Raw genomic sequence first — 14,957 nt, 5'->3', positions numbered from 1 at the left:
GCATACCCATTAAGAGAAAAATATGATGAATGCTATTTTTTAGGTGTGGTTTTTTTAACTCTACCTAAGCACTTAATCTTATACAGTTATTCTGTGAAGTAACCATTCCCTTTGCTGCAGATTTCTATAAGAAGAATTTCAAGTTTAACTATCAACATTTTTATTTTATCAGCATTAGAAAAAAATGTAAAAAGTAAATTATTCTTTTTCTGCATTTACTGGTGAACCTCAATAATGCATCAAGGACCATTGACTACGATAAGGAGACCATACCATTCAAATAATTTTGTTAGTGAGTCTGTTTGCTTTAGTGAAATGTGAAAATATAAGAACAGAAGGACTGTTATTGCTCTGCAATAACTTTGTCAGTTATGCTGAGGTGTAGCAGGAAAAACACATTTGCCTATGGCAAAGAGGAAACAATGAATTTACATAGAAAAAACACTAGTTGTAATTCAATTAATACATGCCAGTTACAAAAACATGAATCATAATTTGATGATAAAGTACTGATAAATGAGGTTAAAAGATTTGCTGAACAATCCCTGGGTTAAGTTCCTTATTTATCCTGCCTAGACTGCGCTGTGTGGCTCAGGTCACAAGGACACAACTCTGAAATCTGCAGAGTCCAGAGCAAACATTGGTGCAACTCCTGATCAGACTAAAGTAAGCTATGAAAATGAGGCCCTGGTTTGTGATACACTCCTCTGTACTGTGCCAGCTACATAAGAGAAGTGACCAGCTTCATCATTATCCCTTTTAGTCACAGGATGTTGGTGTGATATTGAGCAGCTCCTGAAAATTGGCAAGTCCAAAGACACTAACTCTCCAGGAAGGTTTTCCTGATATACAGCCCTTGTGATGGCAGTTGTTTTATGGAGTCACAGCATTTCCACTTCCAAGACAGAAGTGCTGGTTGGGGGGTGGTCAATGGAGTTCACACAGATCAATTCCTACATGGAATGAGGCTATAACTAACACTAGAAAAGGCCAGCTGTGGCTTTGTCTAGCTGAGGATTGAAAATATCCAAGGACATTCTAAAACCTTCTTGGGTACCTTGTTCCAGTGCTGCCCTGCCCTTCCTGCATATTTTTCTTGCCTAGGTGTCTAAGCTGAAACTCTCAGGATGTAATCTCTGACATTGGTAGAGAACTAAAGCTAAAATTGCATTACCTAGTATTAAATATTAAAATTAAATATGAAAAAAATGTAATAAAAACACTTACAACATTTCATTTGTGCTACCAGATGCAGGAACTGAAATCTTCAGTGCAAAGTCATCTCACAACAGCTCATAAGAAAGACATGAAAACTCTCCTAGTTGAATTCCTTACCATTTGGATATCCGAGTCAGAAACTGAAAGACAAGAAATGAAAATACATTTTTCAAATATCACCAACTTTATTAGGAATGACTATGATAATTGCTACCAGTTTAGATCAATGGGAAAAATATTCTAGTATCTATAATACAATTAAAATGCAGGTGATATTCAGTCATCTGTATTTTAGAATCTGATAGTTAATAGTCAGTGTTACCAATGTTCAAATAAACCCACGGCCTCATAACACACCCTCAACAGCAGTTCAAAATTCATATCTGGGAAGAAATAAGTGCAAAGGAGCTGATAGAAGGAAGGCAAATCACAACTTGAAGTGTGCTATCTCTTAAGATGCCTTATTTGAATGAATATAGCCAGCTGAAAATCTGCCAGTGAATCTCCAATGAATCAGTAATGTTTTCATTAAAAGTAAATCAGATTACCCTAATTCCGAAAGCATTATTGAACAACTATAAAAAGAGGAGAGTGCTACAATAAGTGGTGTATTAGGAATATGAGGTCATATTTCTTATTGTCCTAGCAGCTGTTCTACAAACTGCAGAAGAAAATGCTTTGAGAAGGATACCTGGAGAGTGGAGAACAGTGGGCAGGGCAAGGGCAAGGGCAAGGGCAAGGGCAAGGGCAAGGGCAAGGGCAAGGGCAAGGGCAAGGGCAAGGGCAAGGGCAAGGGCAAGGGCAAGGGCAAGGAGAAGAACCTTCATCCAGGAGCCAACAGATCTAGCTACAGGTGAGTAAAGAACACAGTATCTTTGGCAAACTGCTAATCATTTAATCTGGGACAATGTTACAACATAGAGTTTCCGACTCATTAACACCACTATAATTCTGCTGCTAAAATGAAACAAGAAATTTTTATCCTGTGCTGAAATGAGAAATTGCAGTTTCACTTAAAATTATAGTTTTATAACTTCCCTGTGTTAGAATGAACACAGCACAGGATCCAGTACTAAAATAAATGATTCAGCCTGTCCTTTGCCATTAAATCCTTAGTGATGTTACCTGTTAAACACAAAATTTGAGTAGACAGATAGATTGCTTCTGTGATTCCTCCACATACTAAAGCATCCCATGGTCTTCAGAACAAAATGAAACCTGAGTATATAGCATAAAACTCCCTTTACAAATAGCCAAGAAAATTGCTGAAATGATAAATTCTTTTATTACTGTAGACATAAATGATGGTCAATGGTGTATTTGCTTAGACTGTTGGGACTTTAACACAGCTATAAAAAGAGAGCTGTTAAATTATAGATGATGACAATGATAATGATAATAATAATAACAATAATAATAATGCTACAACAAAGAGAGCATTTCAAACTGCCAGAAGAAAAAAAAATCAGAGCATCATTTGGAAAAGCAGAACTCATCCTAAATCCTATGCATCCTCAGACTTCCAGCAATGAAAATCATCTCAGCACTAAGCATTGTGGGGAGTAAAGATTCTTACAGTGTCAGCTAGTAATAGCCTCATGTCTGGTCATTTATCATGAGGCTGTGCATGTGCACACTAGAAAAAAAAAAGAGGTAAAAAAAGCTGAAAAGAATTAAAATACACAGAAGTCTAATCCTAGTCACTGAAAAATAATTAATATATAATTTATCTTTAAAGTTTGACATTTATATATTGCATTGCTTCCACTATATGACAATAATATTCTGAGATAATAAAAATTCTAGCTCCCAGCTCATGTCTCAGAAAGAAGTGACTTTCTACTGGAGAGTTTCTGCTTGTGATAGAGGAGTAGAAACAACACAAACCAAACTGATCAAACAGTGAAAAGGCAAAAATTATACTGCCTCCTTTTATTTTTTTTTTTAATGGAGAAGGCTCAAAAAAAGTTACTTGGTTTATGCAGATTGCCACAGGTCTACTGAAATTGAAATCACCTTTTTCTGCCCTCTCAGAAATTTTTCTTCAGTTTAAGTTTCCCTTCCCCAGACTAATTTTTCATATCAATAGACAAAGAAAAGGAAGGTAAACCATGAATGCTGTTTCTTAATTTCTCTCCAGTTACTGATCAAAAGCTGTTGCTGATTCTTTGGTGTGTATAAGCTACTGAAAATAGTGACTCAGAATCATGCCTGGAAATTATTCTTAAATACTTTTTTACATAGCTTCAATTTTCATATGTTGCATATTCATAATATGTTGTCCTCGTATTTCTTCGTGCTAAGGGCAGGATCTTATAATTGGCATATTATGGCATTCTAGAACAGTACTGGAAGGGAGTTCACACCAATGTTCTTTCTAATCTGTTAAATAATCATAAAGGAGATTTTTCCCTTTCTAGTTGTCCTCATGGATGATAGGCAAGCCTGTGCCACATTCTTCCAGTACTTATTCTTTAATACCTTGAAATCTAGCAAAAGACTTTCTCAGGGCACACATCTCCCTTTGTTGTCTGCCAGAGATGCATGCTGGCAGCTGCTCTGAAGCCCATTCACTGAACCTGCACCATTCCTAGAGCAAAGCTCTGCTAGATGTGAGGGACGCTGTGCCAAGTCAGCCGGTATTTGTACTAGGCAGGCACTGCTCTTGTGCCCAGAGTGAACCTCGAGGGCTGCCTAAGGATTCAAGGAAGGAAAGCAGGGGATGGAAAAGGGCTGTTTTTACATAGACTCATCTCTTTTAGCAAAGGCGGTTTCTGAAGTGTAAAGAGGGGGACATTTTCCAGAGACATCAAGTATAACTGTTAAAGAAATTTATATAAGCTTCCCTGAAAATGTGAAATTCAATTTGTCTAGTGAAATCTATGCATCTGTATAAGTCCAGGAAAATAAAATAAGTAAAAATACCTATTATTTTATAAATATATTTTTTTAAATTTAGCATCCGATATCAGCTTTGATTGCTTTTCACAGCAATAGAGAAGTTCTCATGTCTGCAAGATGGGTTGGAATATTTAAAGCTTTACCTGAATGGTTTAAAGTACTAATTTAACTCAAACTCCGATTCTTCTGAACTTTAAAACTGGTCCGTATCATAATTTTAGGTACTATTCCTCTTGCATCTGTGACTAAATAAGTGCTTGCTAACAAACACATGTAAAAGACTTAAAATTAGAATTTAATATGATATTAAACTCTACACTTGGAGTTTTTAAAAACTTTACTTTTATCTTCCAATTTTTACTTAAATTTAACTTTTAATTTAAGGTCTGCATTACCTCTTTTTTTCCTCTTTAATTTTATTTTTGATATTGTAAAGTTTTACACAGCCACTCTATGGTTTTATACTGCTAAAGAAGTGCACCTTTCTTCCTCAACAGTCAGTGTCTGTCAGAAGCCATTTAATCTTTCTAGTCATCTATACTACTCATTTAGTAAGATTAATTTCTAGTAATTGTTATTGAATACTACATGCAAATAGTGAAGAAGATTTTCATATATGTGTTCAAATCAAACCACTCTGTTTTTCTTTCTCCATTTCAGCAGAAATACAAACAAGATTATCTATCTATCTATCTATCTATCTATCTATCTATCTATCTATCTATCATCTATCCATCAATTCAGTAGCTAGGTTTATAGAACAGACTGCTCTTTCTTATTTATTGGGGCAGGAGAAATGATTGCTTCCTGAAGACTGACAAAGTTATTCCAGCTTTAATCTTGTGTAAATGTCAGAAGTACCTTCCTAGGAAGTGGGGTGTCTGTGAAAATCAGAAACCACTACAAACCCAATCTGAACCCTCAAACATTTCCAAACCTTTCATAAACATAATATTGTTTTTTTCAAAGTCAATAGTTTTAGCTGAGTGAACAGCTGCGGTGTTCTGCAGTGCCATACATCTACACACATTTAGGCAACTCACACCATGATGTGTTGTGCTGGGAAAAGGTCTACAAGGCCAGAAAAACCAAGTAAAAACAGGCTGGTCCCACAAGCGATTTTTAATTCTCACTCACCTCATGTATTTCTTTCCCCTAATTTTAAAATGTTTTAAAATACAGCTGGATAAAAAGTAAAAATATAACAGTACTACACAATTCCAATTAGCACTTATTAAACAGCCAATGAGATAAAACATTTTTTTCCATGCATTCTGTAAAAAGGGAAAAAAACAATATAAACAGTCCTCAGTAATGGAAGGCTACCATCTAATGGATAAATATGGCATCTAACTATTTTGATTTTTTTTTGTTTGTTTCCTAAACATCTGTACATACAGAAAAGAGTGGCAGAGGGAAGGAAGAGGGAAAGAACATTTAAAGTTAATAGAATGACAGAAACATATTCAGAGTTTACTTAATTCCAATTGCATTGGGATCACTATGATAACTAATAATGCTCTACTAAGGCTAAGAGTAGAACAGAAACAAAACCAAGAACTGATAAGTCTTGAATTCATGGTAAGCAAAGTGTAAAAATAAGTCTTTGTTTGCTAGTTTACCACCATAAAAATAAAACCAAATTTATATCAAGCATGGAAAAAGTATATGCTTTGCATATAATTATGAGTTTTTAAAATATTTAATGGCAGAGTGGAAGCATTACATATTCTGCCCGTATGAAGTCACATACTATAGTATTAAAGTGTCTATTCATATATGATAGTAATTAATTTTAAAAACAATTCAATATGAAAGAACATATTAGAAGGCAATTCAGATACTTCTCAGTAATTACAATATTGTACCTGAAGAAAAATTAGTGTTGTGAATATCTGAAATGGTTTTTCACACTTTCACACTTTCCAGTGTAACTGTAAATGTATTGTAATATTTTCCATTTGGTTCTTAAAGAATTGAAGTAGTAAACATATTTACATTGACAAAATGTCACTGAAAATTCTTTTATTAATGATAGCACTTAAATTTCAGCTTCCTTTGTTTCTAAATTACTTTTATGTTTTATTTTTTATTGTTCTTATAAAAATAAAAGTGAAAATTTTGTCAGAATAAAGACAGGCAAATTAAATTTAGAAGTACTATTGACAGAATAGGAGAATTTAATGTGTGTTAGAATTTTAGAGCTATCAATATGGCTGAATTATACCATTGTAAAAATAATTAAATTTGGAGCTTTACTTAGTGATGTATTTGTGGCATAATCATGATATACATTTTAAAGAGACCCAAAGCTTTCCAGTACTAGTGCATAAAGACTTTTGAACTGAAATTCTAGAAACTGAAAGTGTTCTTTCAATTTATTTACTTTAGTAGATTGTGAGAAATCTATAACCATGTGAGGACATACTAAGAATAAAGTGCAACTCAAATGAAAGATTAATGACTACCTTTTTAATATTTTATCAACCTCTAGAAAATGTGTTGAAAGCTTACAGGTTGTAATTTTGGTTGAAAGAGAGCTAAAAAAAAGTTTCTAATATTTTTCAAGCAATCTTGGTTTTCAGAAACTCATTAAAGAAAGGGTTTCTTATAATTTTTGCCCTATTTGACTAAAATTCTTTCACATATGAACACTTGATGCTCAAGAAAATGGCCAATGCATCATTTTTACATTATCACTTCAGAAGGAAAGTGAAGCAGCTCAGTAAGAAATATTTTCTTTCTGTTCTCTTTTACTCCTTTCTGTTAAACTCTTGAAGTATGAATATATTCAAAACTAAGTAATTTTTTGTTGCCTGAATCAGCTGGACATTTAATGCATCCCTTGACAAAAGAGTGTATTGCGCAAAATATAATTTATTGCTGACTCCTGGTGACCCGGCATCAGTTTGATTAGGCTTCAAATAAAAGTTCTTGGCACTTTTCTTTTTGTAGGCAGTTCATTTTGCTTTTGTAGACTTCTCCCAGCTGTGCAGTCTCCACTAGTAGCCCAAAGATTTAGCTCAAAGGTAGCTATGATTGGATCTCTTATACAGGACACACTCTTTGAGATATTTGCACCAAAACTTTTCCTTGATAACTTTTTTTCAGAGTCAACACAGAGCCAAGAGAACAGCTGTAGTGTTCTGCAGTGCCATACATCTACACACGTTTATGCAACTGACACCTGACATTCATCTTTCCACCATGCTTCCTTCTCACTACCTTGACTATACCCTACTCCAGAAAAGCTTTGGAAAACTGATCTTTGCTCATTAGTTCAATCTCTATGGAATATCAGACACTTAGAACAGCACTGACATTCTCTCAGTGAATTTCCCCTCTCAGGCACTTTGTATAGGAGAGAAGACGGACAGGCAGCTCTGTCCCCAGCAAGGAGACCTGCTGAAGGATACTGCTCTGCAAAGTCCCACTTCATTGAGAAGACTCCTCTGGAAAATGGGACAGAATAATAATTTCATCCTTATACCTTTAGGCACATCATGCACTGCAATGAGTAGAAAAAAATCTGTTCTTAATGTGCTCCAAACACATAAATGAGAATGATAGGATGCCTTTTGGGGCTGGCAGGTTGCCTCTGTCCTTCAGGAACAGTGGCTGAGCATCAGGCAGGATAAGAACTGCTGGGATGTGAAGGAACAGGTAAACAGCAGCCAGATCCAGCTGTGCACAGCCATGAAGCTGGGAGTTAGAGAGCTACATGCAGCAAAAAAGGCCCAGGGCAGATAGGACTTCTGCCCAGGGCAGAGGAGCAAACAGCTTCTGAGCTCTTTCTAGAGGCACCAAATCTTCAACTTCACATAAAGAAGCCTCTCTTACGGTTCCAGGCAGGACAGTGGTAGGGAAAGTCTTTATTTTTGAGACACCTGCCACTGCCCTAGTGGATATGGGCAGGGGATGGAGCCTGAGGCCGGGTTCGGCTGCGGCCCCTCCTGGGAAAGCTCTGGGTCCTGTTCCAGCAGGGTGGCTGAGCCTTTCCCAGGCAGGGCTGGGCTCTGCTGCGGCCATACCGGGACAGCTCCGGGTCCTGTTCCAGCAGGGTGGCTGAAGCCTTTCCGGGGGGGTGCCCGGCCCTGGGCCCCGGGCGGTGCCGAGCTGAAATCCAACACCATGAATACCTGCTGCAGTTTGGGCCAGATTTTAACCCTTTCACTACCCAGATGAGACCTGCAGATTTAATCCTTTTTCCAGAGAGAGGGAACATGTAGAGACAAGATAAATCATGAAAGTCAGTAAAAGAAGGAATCAAGCCTCAGATGGAAGGAGAATGAAGAGATGCTTTAATAAACTGAAATATTCTTTTGGTAAGGCCATGGAGTTGAACAACAATGTTCTGAAAAACTCCTTTAATTCATGAAAGAGTATTTAGGGGGGAATGAAGCATTTAATTTCAAAGTGTAGATCTGAGCAAAGGTATCCATTGATGAAGCTGAGCAGATGGTGGAGTAGTTGTGATCCCATGAGATGTTGGAACACAGAGAGAAAAGTGAGAGCTGATGAAGACTCTTGGCCCCCAGGGAGAAAAAGAGAAAGCCTCTGTTCCCAGAGATGATCACAGAGACAGATGATTATTAATGATTTAATGATTATTAAAATAATTATGAATATAAAATAAAATTATTATAAAATAATAATGATTATTAAAATAATACCCCTTGAGTTCATGGCCCATGAACACACCTCAGGATGGTATGAAAATGGGAGGAGGGCCTGATGGCAGAGTTTTCTCGGCAGCTGCCATCATGGGAATGAAATCCATGAGAAAACTGTTTTCTTTTGGAGAACTCTCCATGGAATGACAAAAGAGAACTCCTTTCTCTACAAAGACTGATGGAAAGACTATTGTATAGTTGGGACTGCTTTAACCACCAGGTTTTGTCTCCATGTTGTCAGTTGGACAAGGGGAAGGTTGGGTGGTGGGGAGGAAGGGTTTCTGGAGGTTTTATTCCGGTTTCTTATTTTTATAGTTTTGTTAATAAACTTTCTTTATTCCTTTTAAGTCTTAAGCCTGTTTTGCCCTTTTCCTAGTCCATATCTCACAGCAAGAGTTGAATAAGGTTTCTGGTGATTTTTAGCTAGTGCTAAACTCACCACAGTGCATCATGAACTTCATTAAAGTCAGAAAAATTCCTGAATAAAGGCTATTAACATGCACAAAAGCTGGAAAGCATTCTGTGTTTCATATTCTGATTCATTCTACAGTTCACAGGGTACTCATGCAAAACTGGATTTTCAATGTAAATATGAGCTTCATTTTGGAGTTAGAAAAAAATAATTATTTTAGTACACAGGATGAAGTATATCAATATAAAACTTTTTGTGTTTCAGATTTCTGAATTCACATTTAACAAAGGAATCAATAGTTTAGTTAATGATACAATAGCTAACATAGACATTTCTAAATGGAAAATATGTTGATACTCCAGATACAATATTTTTTCCTACCTTTATTACCTTTATTTACTTTCTTACTTTCAGACACAAATAGGACTGAAGTGGTTTGAAATTTGGGAACATGTCTGGTCCCGATAGGCAGTAATTTGCTCAATTTGTATGGAGAACAGGCGAGTAAACCACAGTGCAACCCACTTCCATGTTGCCTTTCTTGTCCAGATGTGGGGAGCCAGTAGACTGTGGTATGCTTATATACCTGGCTTACAAATATGTATTTCCCATATAGGCCTCAGAGGCACAGAGAGGTGGTATCTCTGTGTGCCAACACAGCCAGCTAGATTGTGGCTACCACTGGATACCACAATGCAGAAATGTCTTATGGAGAGTATTCACTAAAATAGTCTTTTGGAGTACTTTGAAATTTAATTTCAGACAAGCTTGAAAAATCCATTAATCCTTATATACATGATTTGCACAAAGTTTATATTCTACTGATTAATATTAGGTCAAATATTAAAGTGCTAATTTATACCAATTTCTTAAGCAGATGACACAATAATACATTATCGTTGCAGATATTTCACTTAATGAGAATCATGTAGAGTCTTGCAGTTCCCAAATGACTCTCAGTGAACAGCATAATGACCTAACAGTTTTCCACTAATTCCTATGTATATTTATATACTTAGAAAGTCAAAATGCTAAATGCTCATTGATTATAGATAGATCTCACTACCATTGTGAGATAGCTTTACAATTGCATTATTAAATTCAGAAAAATAATGAGAACAATGCCATGATTTATGAAAATTCGAAGTCAAAAATGATCTCATTGTTAGGTAAATATCACCTATTAATATATATAATTATTATATATAATATCACCTAAATATATATAATTTTTTTTATAAATCCTTTTATATCCTATCACAGAGATTCATGTTAGAACTCTACAGTAGACTATTATCCATTTTATTTGAATATTTAATGCCAAGAGCTAAAGAATTGATGAGAAAATATGTTTATATAATGAAAATTTTAGTATTAACAGTAAAAAATTGCAGGTTTCTTGATCTGTTTCTCTAAGAAAAATGAGGAGATGTCATTTTTATATATAATCTGAAAATCTCGCACATGTTTACATTAAAGAAAATATATATGACTTTTAAACCTGAGTATTTTTATTAGATGGGCATTCTTTTAATAATAAAACAGCAAACTATCAGAGCTAATACCTCTCTTGGGAAAATAGATTTCAACAGTTATTGCCTACAGATAATCTGTGTCAGCTGGGTCAAGACTCTTTACTCTGCTTCCCTGTTTCAGGGCAACCAAGATTTTAAAGGAATCCTCTGAGTTGTTGACCTAATGCTTTACAGCCATACAGCAGGTGTGTTATCCAAAAGAATCCAGTATCAGCTTCACATTCTCTGTGGGTCAGAAAGCACTTCTCCTGTCTTAGAAAACTCAGATTTACAGAAGAAGCAGGGCAGAAGTTCACAGAATGGGACTATAAACTTCCTTAGGAGGAAGTGGGGGAGATCAAAGGCGCTGGTCAGCATGGTACAGCTCTGGATGGATTTATTAAAAGAAAATTCTCAGCTACTACCAGCTGCACCTCAAATTACAGATGGAACTAACCTAAAAACATAAAGCTGCCAGATATAACTGTAAGGAAAAAACCCTTCTTCACCTATTAACACCTTCAAAATTTGAGCTTTTTGTCTTTGTTAAATCCTTTTATTGGAAAGTTATGTTGATCAGGGGTCAGAACTCTGCGAGCAATCAGAAGCTGTAAGCCTCAGAGGAGAAATATTTGTGGAATTTGACAGAACTTGGCAGTTAGAGGGTATAAGGGTATACAGGCTCTTATTGTAACCTTCTGGCCTTGAACACCATTTCTGAGCATAACATCTCCCTCAAAAGTGGTTAGGTGCCAATGTTTTGTGAAATTAAACCCTTAAGACTCCTTCCAAGCATATGAAGCAACACAAAATATCGAATTTTCAAGTTTATAGAAATTTCTATCTATAGAAACAGAAAGAATCACTATCACTTGGAGTTCCTGGGGAAATTAATAGTCATATGCACATATGCAATAAATCATACATATACATACATATCACATATGGATTATATATATACACATATACACTTATTAGAAATAGAAGACGGAATGCAAGTTAAAAAGCCTTTGTTTTCAGTGCTTTCAAAGTTAGTGTTTAATTAGAAATACTCCGTATTGGATGTTTTTCAAATTTTTAGTGAAAGGATATCAGAATGCAGTCTATGATAACTACCATATCAGAAGACTTGATAAGTGACCCCTTATTTATAGCCACAGTACATAATTGTCCATATTTCCTACAAAGAATGCTGAAACAGACCATGATCATTTCATCTGGTCATTTTAGAGACTAGTATTATTATCAGACTCCTCTGTACTCTGTACTCTTTATCTTTCTTATGGAATGCTAATGTAATGCAACAAAAAGCTTCCATATAAAAAATTTTGTAAAATCTCAGCGAGAAATTACCAATAGAGTAGAAGAATCTTGCATAATTCAACTGCCACCATCTGCAATTAAGGTATTGGGGCATCACCCTTAATAATCTAGTTTGCAAAAAAATATCAGTATGGCTCACAAAGCATATACCGTATTTTATGACAGGATAATACAAAACTGAATTCTTCTACGATGTACACAGTGACTGTGTTGCAATCTGCTTGTGATGGTATTGTTTGCCTGGGACATTCTAGCTAGCCTACTGAATTAAGGCATAGAATAGCAAACCAAATTTTCTTATTGTGGAAGATTTTTATTTTTTTTCTCTAGATAATACCTTTGTTACATTTGTAACATTTGTTACACACATAGGCTGTGTTGCCTATCTAATCTCTACATGACAAGCAGTTTTGGAGTCATGTAGTAATCTAATCTTTCCTGGTGAAGCTGTTTTTTCTCCTTCACTTTCATCACTAAAGTCTGATAGCCTCTTGCCTGCATGAAAGTTGTTTTGAAAGAAAGAAATCAAAAATGTCTGTCTCTGTCAGCATCCTATGGGCTGGGAGGAATTCAGCTCCATAGAGCTCTCTTGGGGAAGAAGAGCTTGTTTCTACCTCCTCTTCACACTGAGGCCTTGTGACAGCAAACATTTCTTCTCAGTGAACCAGCACTATGTCTCTCCATGGTCTGGCAAGAGCCTAGCTCCACATGGGAATATTCAGTGATTCTGGCAGGAAGTCTTGAAAGAATAAAGGTGAGAAAGGGGAGAAAAATATTTTCAATATTATATAAACTTTATTTAATCTGAGCAGGCTTTCACAAGAGACAATGAAATCACTGCTTCCAGAAGAAAAGTCACTTGTTAAATCATAACATTTTTCTAATTGTACAGAGAAAATGTTGTGTTAATAATCTGTAACAGAAAACATTAGATGTGCTAAATATCAGTGTCGGGTTTTTTAGGTGTAACACCATACACTTAAGAAAACAAGCTTTAGCTAGCTTTGAATCACAAGTTTAATATATCCAGTTTAGCAGTGGGCCATAAATATATGTATATTTATGTATGTATGTATATATAGCCATTCACTTTTAGAAACATATGATAGTTTTGACCACATAAATCTATATTAAATATATATGTTGTAGTACTTCCATCTTTTTCAGTATTATTCATTCTATATAGCAATAGATTTCAAAGAATTAGTGAGATTTATTCCTAGAAGATTAAAATAAAGACACAAATACATTTCACTAAAACACTTGTAAATTAAAAAAAATACTTGAAATTAGAGTTGGAATGCAACCTTGGCATGTGCAACAATTCTGGAGTGATCAATGACCTCAGCACTCACTACTCAGGGAAAGAAATGAAAAGTCGCATACTATGTAATAGTTACCTACATTTGAAGCTAAGAAGTACTGGACAAATGATAATATGAAAAAAGGCTCTTAAATTTTAAGCCATCACAATTCAGGTGCCAGAAGCAAGTTAAAAAACACTGAAGGAAATAGCTGACATATAAAAGCAACAGGAAAACTACAGTGCTCTAGAGAGAAAAGAGAAAAACAAATAAAAGGACTTAAGTTTTGATTTGATCCTCAGCCCCTAAAAGATATCTAGTAGACACATAGGCAAGTTAAATAGTCCAATTTCTTAATATTATAAACAAAATTGCATTAAAAGGCCAGTATTAATGCTGAAGGCCAAGCAGTCAAATATTAGGAAATACCTCAACTGTCTCTTCACTCTCTTCACAACTGTGTGTTTACCCTCAGCTTGGCCTCTGGGATAGAATTCAGATAATAGCAATAAAGGCACAAGTTATTTTGTTTCCAATTACCCTGAGGAAAAAAAAGAGTTGCTCTTTAATTCCATAATAGTTGAACAAGGAGCTGGCATGTTCTGCTGCAGTTAGGAAGACTAAGTATTTCCCATGAGGATAAATGCACGTGTTCTCTTAAAGTATACTGCACATTAGTTTCAGTCATGAAACAGGAGAATACTATAGGGTTAGTGAAGTGGTGTGATTGCTCCATCTGCTCGCTCCTTACTTCTGTCTTGATAGTGCCACTTTTGAGTATGTCTTAACAAGAGTTAGGGTAGGACTAACATTTTGTTTAATTTTGTGAAAACATTTATTAGTTTGCAATGCTGTTTAGTTATATAGCTTGAAGAGCTAGCAACAAATGAACCCCAAAGGGTCTCTAGGGCTTTAGCCTAGACCACTCACTTCCTGAAACATTAGCAGTAGTATGGTTAAATTTTAACTCTACACATATTCAAAACAAACTATATGAAGATAATCAACAGTCTTCATTTAATTCTTGATGCTGAGCATATAAAATTGATGACGGTGCAAATGACTGGGTTCTCTTCGTATTTTTTCTTTGATACAACTTAACATTAGATAAACACTGAAATGAAAAAAAATTAGGCAACTTTTCAAGTGATGTAATAAGTGGTTTAGAGATATCTCAGACTTGAAAATTGCATTAAACTTATTTCTACATTCCAAAGGTACTTGGAACATGCTATAAATCCAACTGAAATAATAACCACATTTTTCATCTCAATGGGCCCATGTAATAGACCACTAAAATCCCATCGCATCGGAATAGACATGGAGATGGGTGTTTTGATTTTAATTCAAGAAATGCTGAGTATCCAGAGTGAGGAAATAAAAATGTTTGGTTTTACATCTATGATCACATCTCAGCATTTAGGAACCTACCAGTGTGCTGCAATTACTGTCACTAGCTGGTATTAATGCCATAGCAGAGCTAATGAACAGCACCATGGCTTCTCCTGGAAGCGGGACAGAATAAGTATTCATCACCACTGTGTGGCTTAGTGTGAAACTTCACGCTGTGCTTTCCTCAAATGCTGCTGTAAACTGTGATTCCTCTAAAAGT

General features: G+C 35.6%; 1 protein-coding gene across 4 annotated transcripts in view; it reads right to left on the bottom strand.

Moving 5' to 3' along the window:
• The window catches only part of MGAT4C (MGAT4 family member C), a 316,615-nt gene that overhangs the window by 27,508 nt on the left and 274,150 nt on the right, over positions 1-14,957 (bottom strand). For all 4 annotated transcript variants that reach the window (XM_086887803.1, XM_086887804.1, XM_023932983.2 and 1 more), the window contains one exon: positions 1,228-1,358. The gene's annotated coding sequence lies outside the window, so the exon portion shown is untranslated. The remainder of the gene's footprint in view (positions 1-1,227; positions 1,359-14,957) is intronic.

Source organism: Cyanistes caeruleus, chromosome 4, assembly GCF_971803275.1.
Source record: "Cyanistes caeruleus chromosome 4, bCyaCae1.hap1.1, whole genome shotgun sequence".
NCBI lineage: Eukaryota > Metazoa > Chordata > Aves > Passeriformes > Paridae > Cyanistes > Cyanistes caeruleus.
This window is presented reverse-complemented; position numbering and strand designations above follow the sequence as displayed.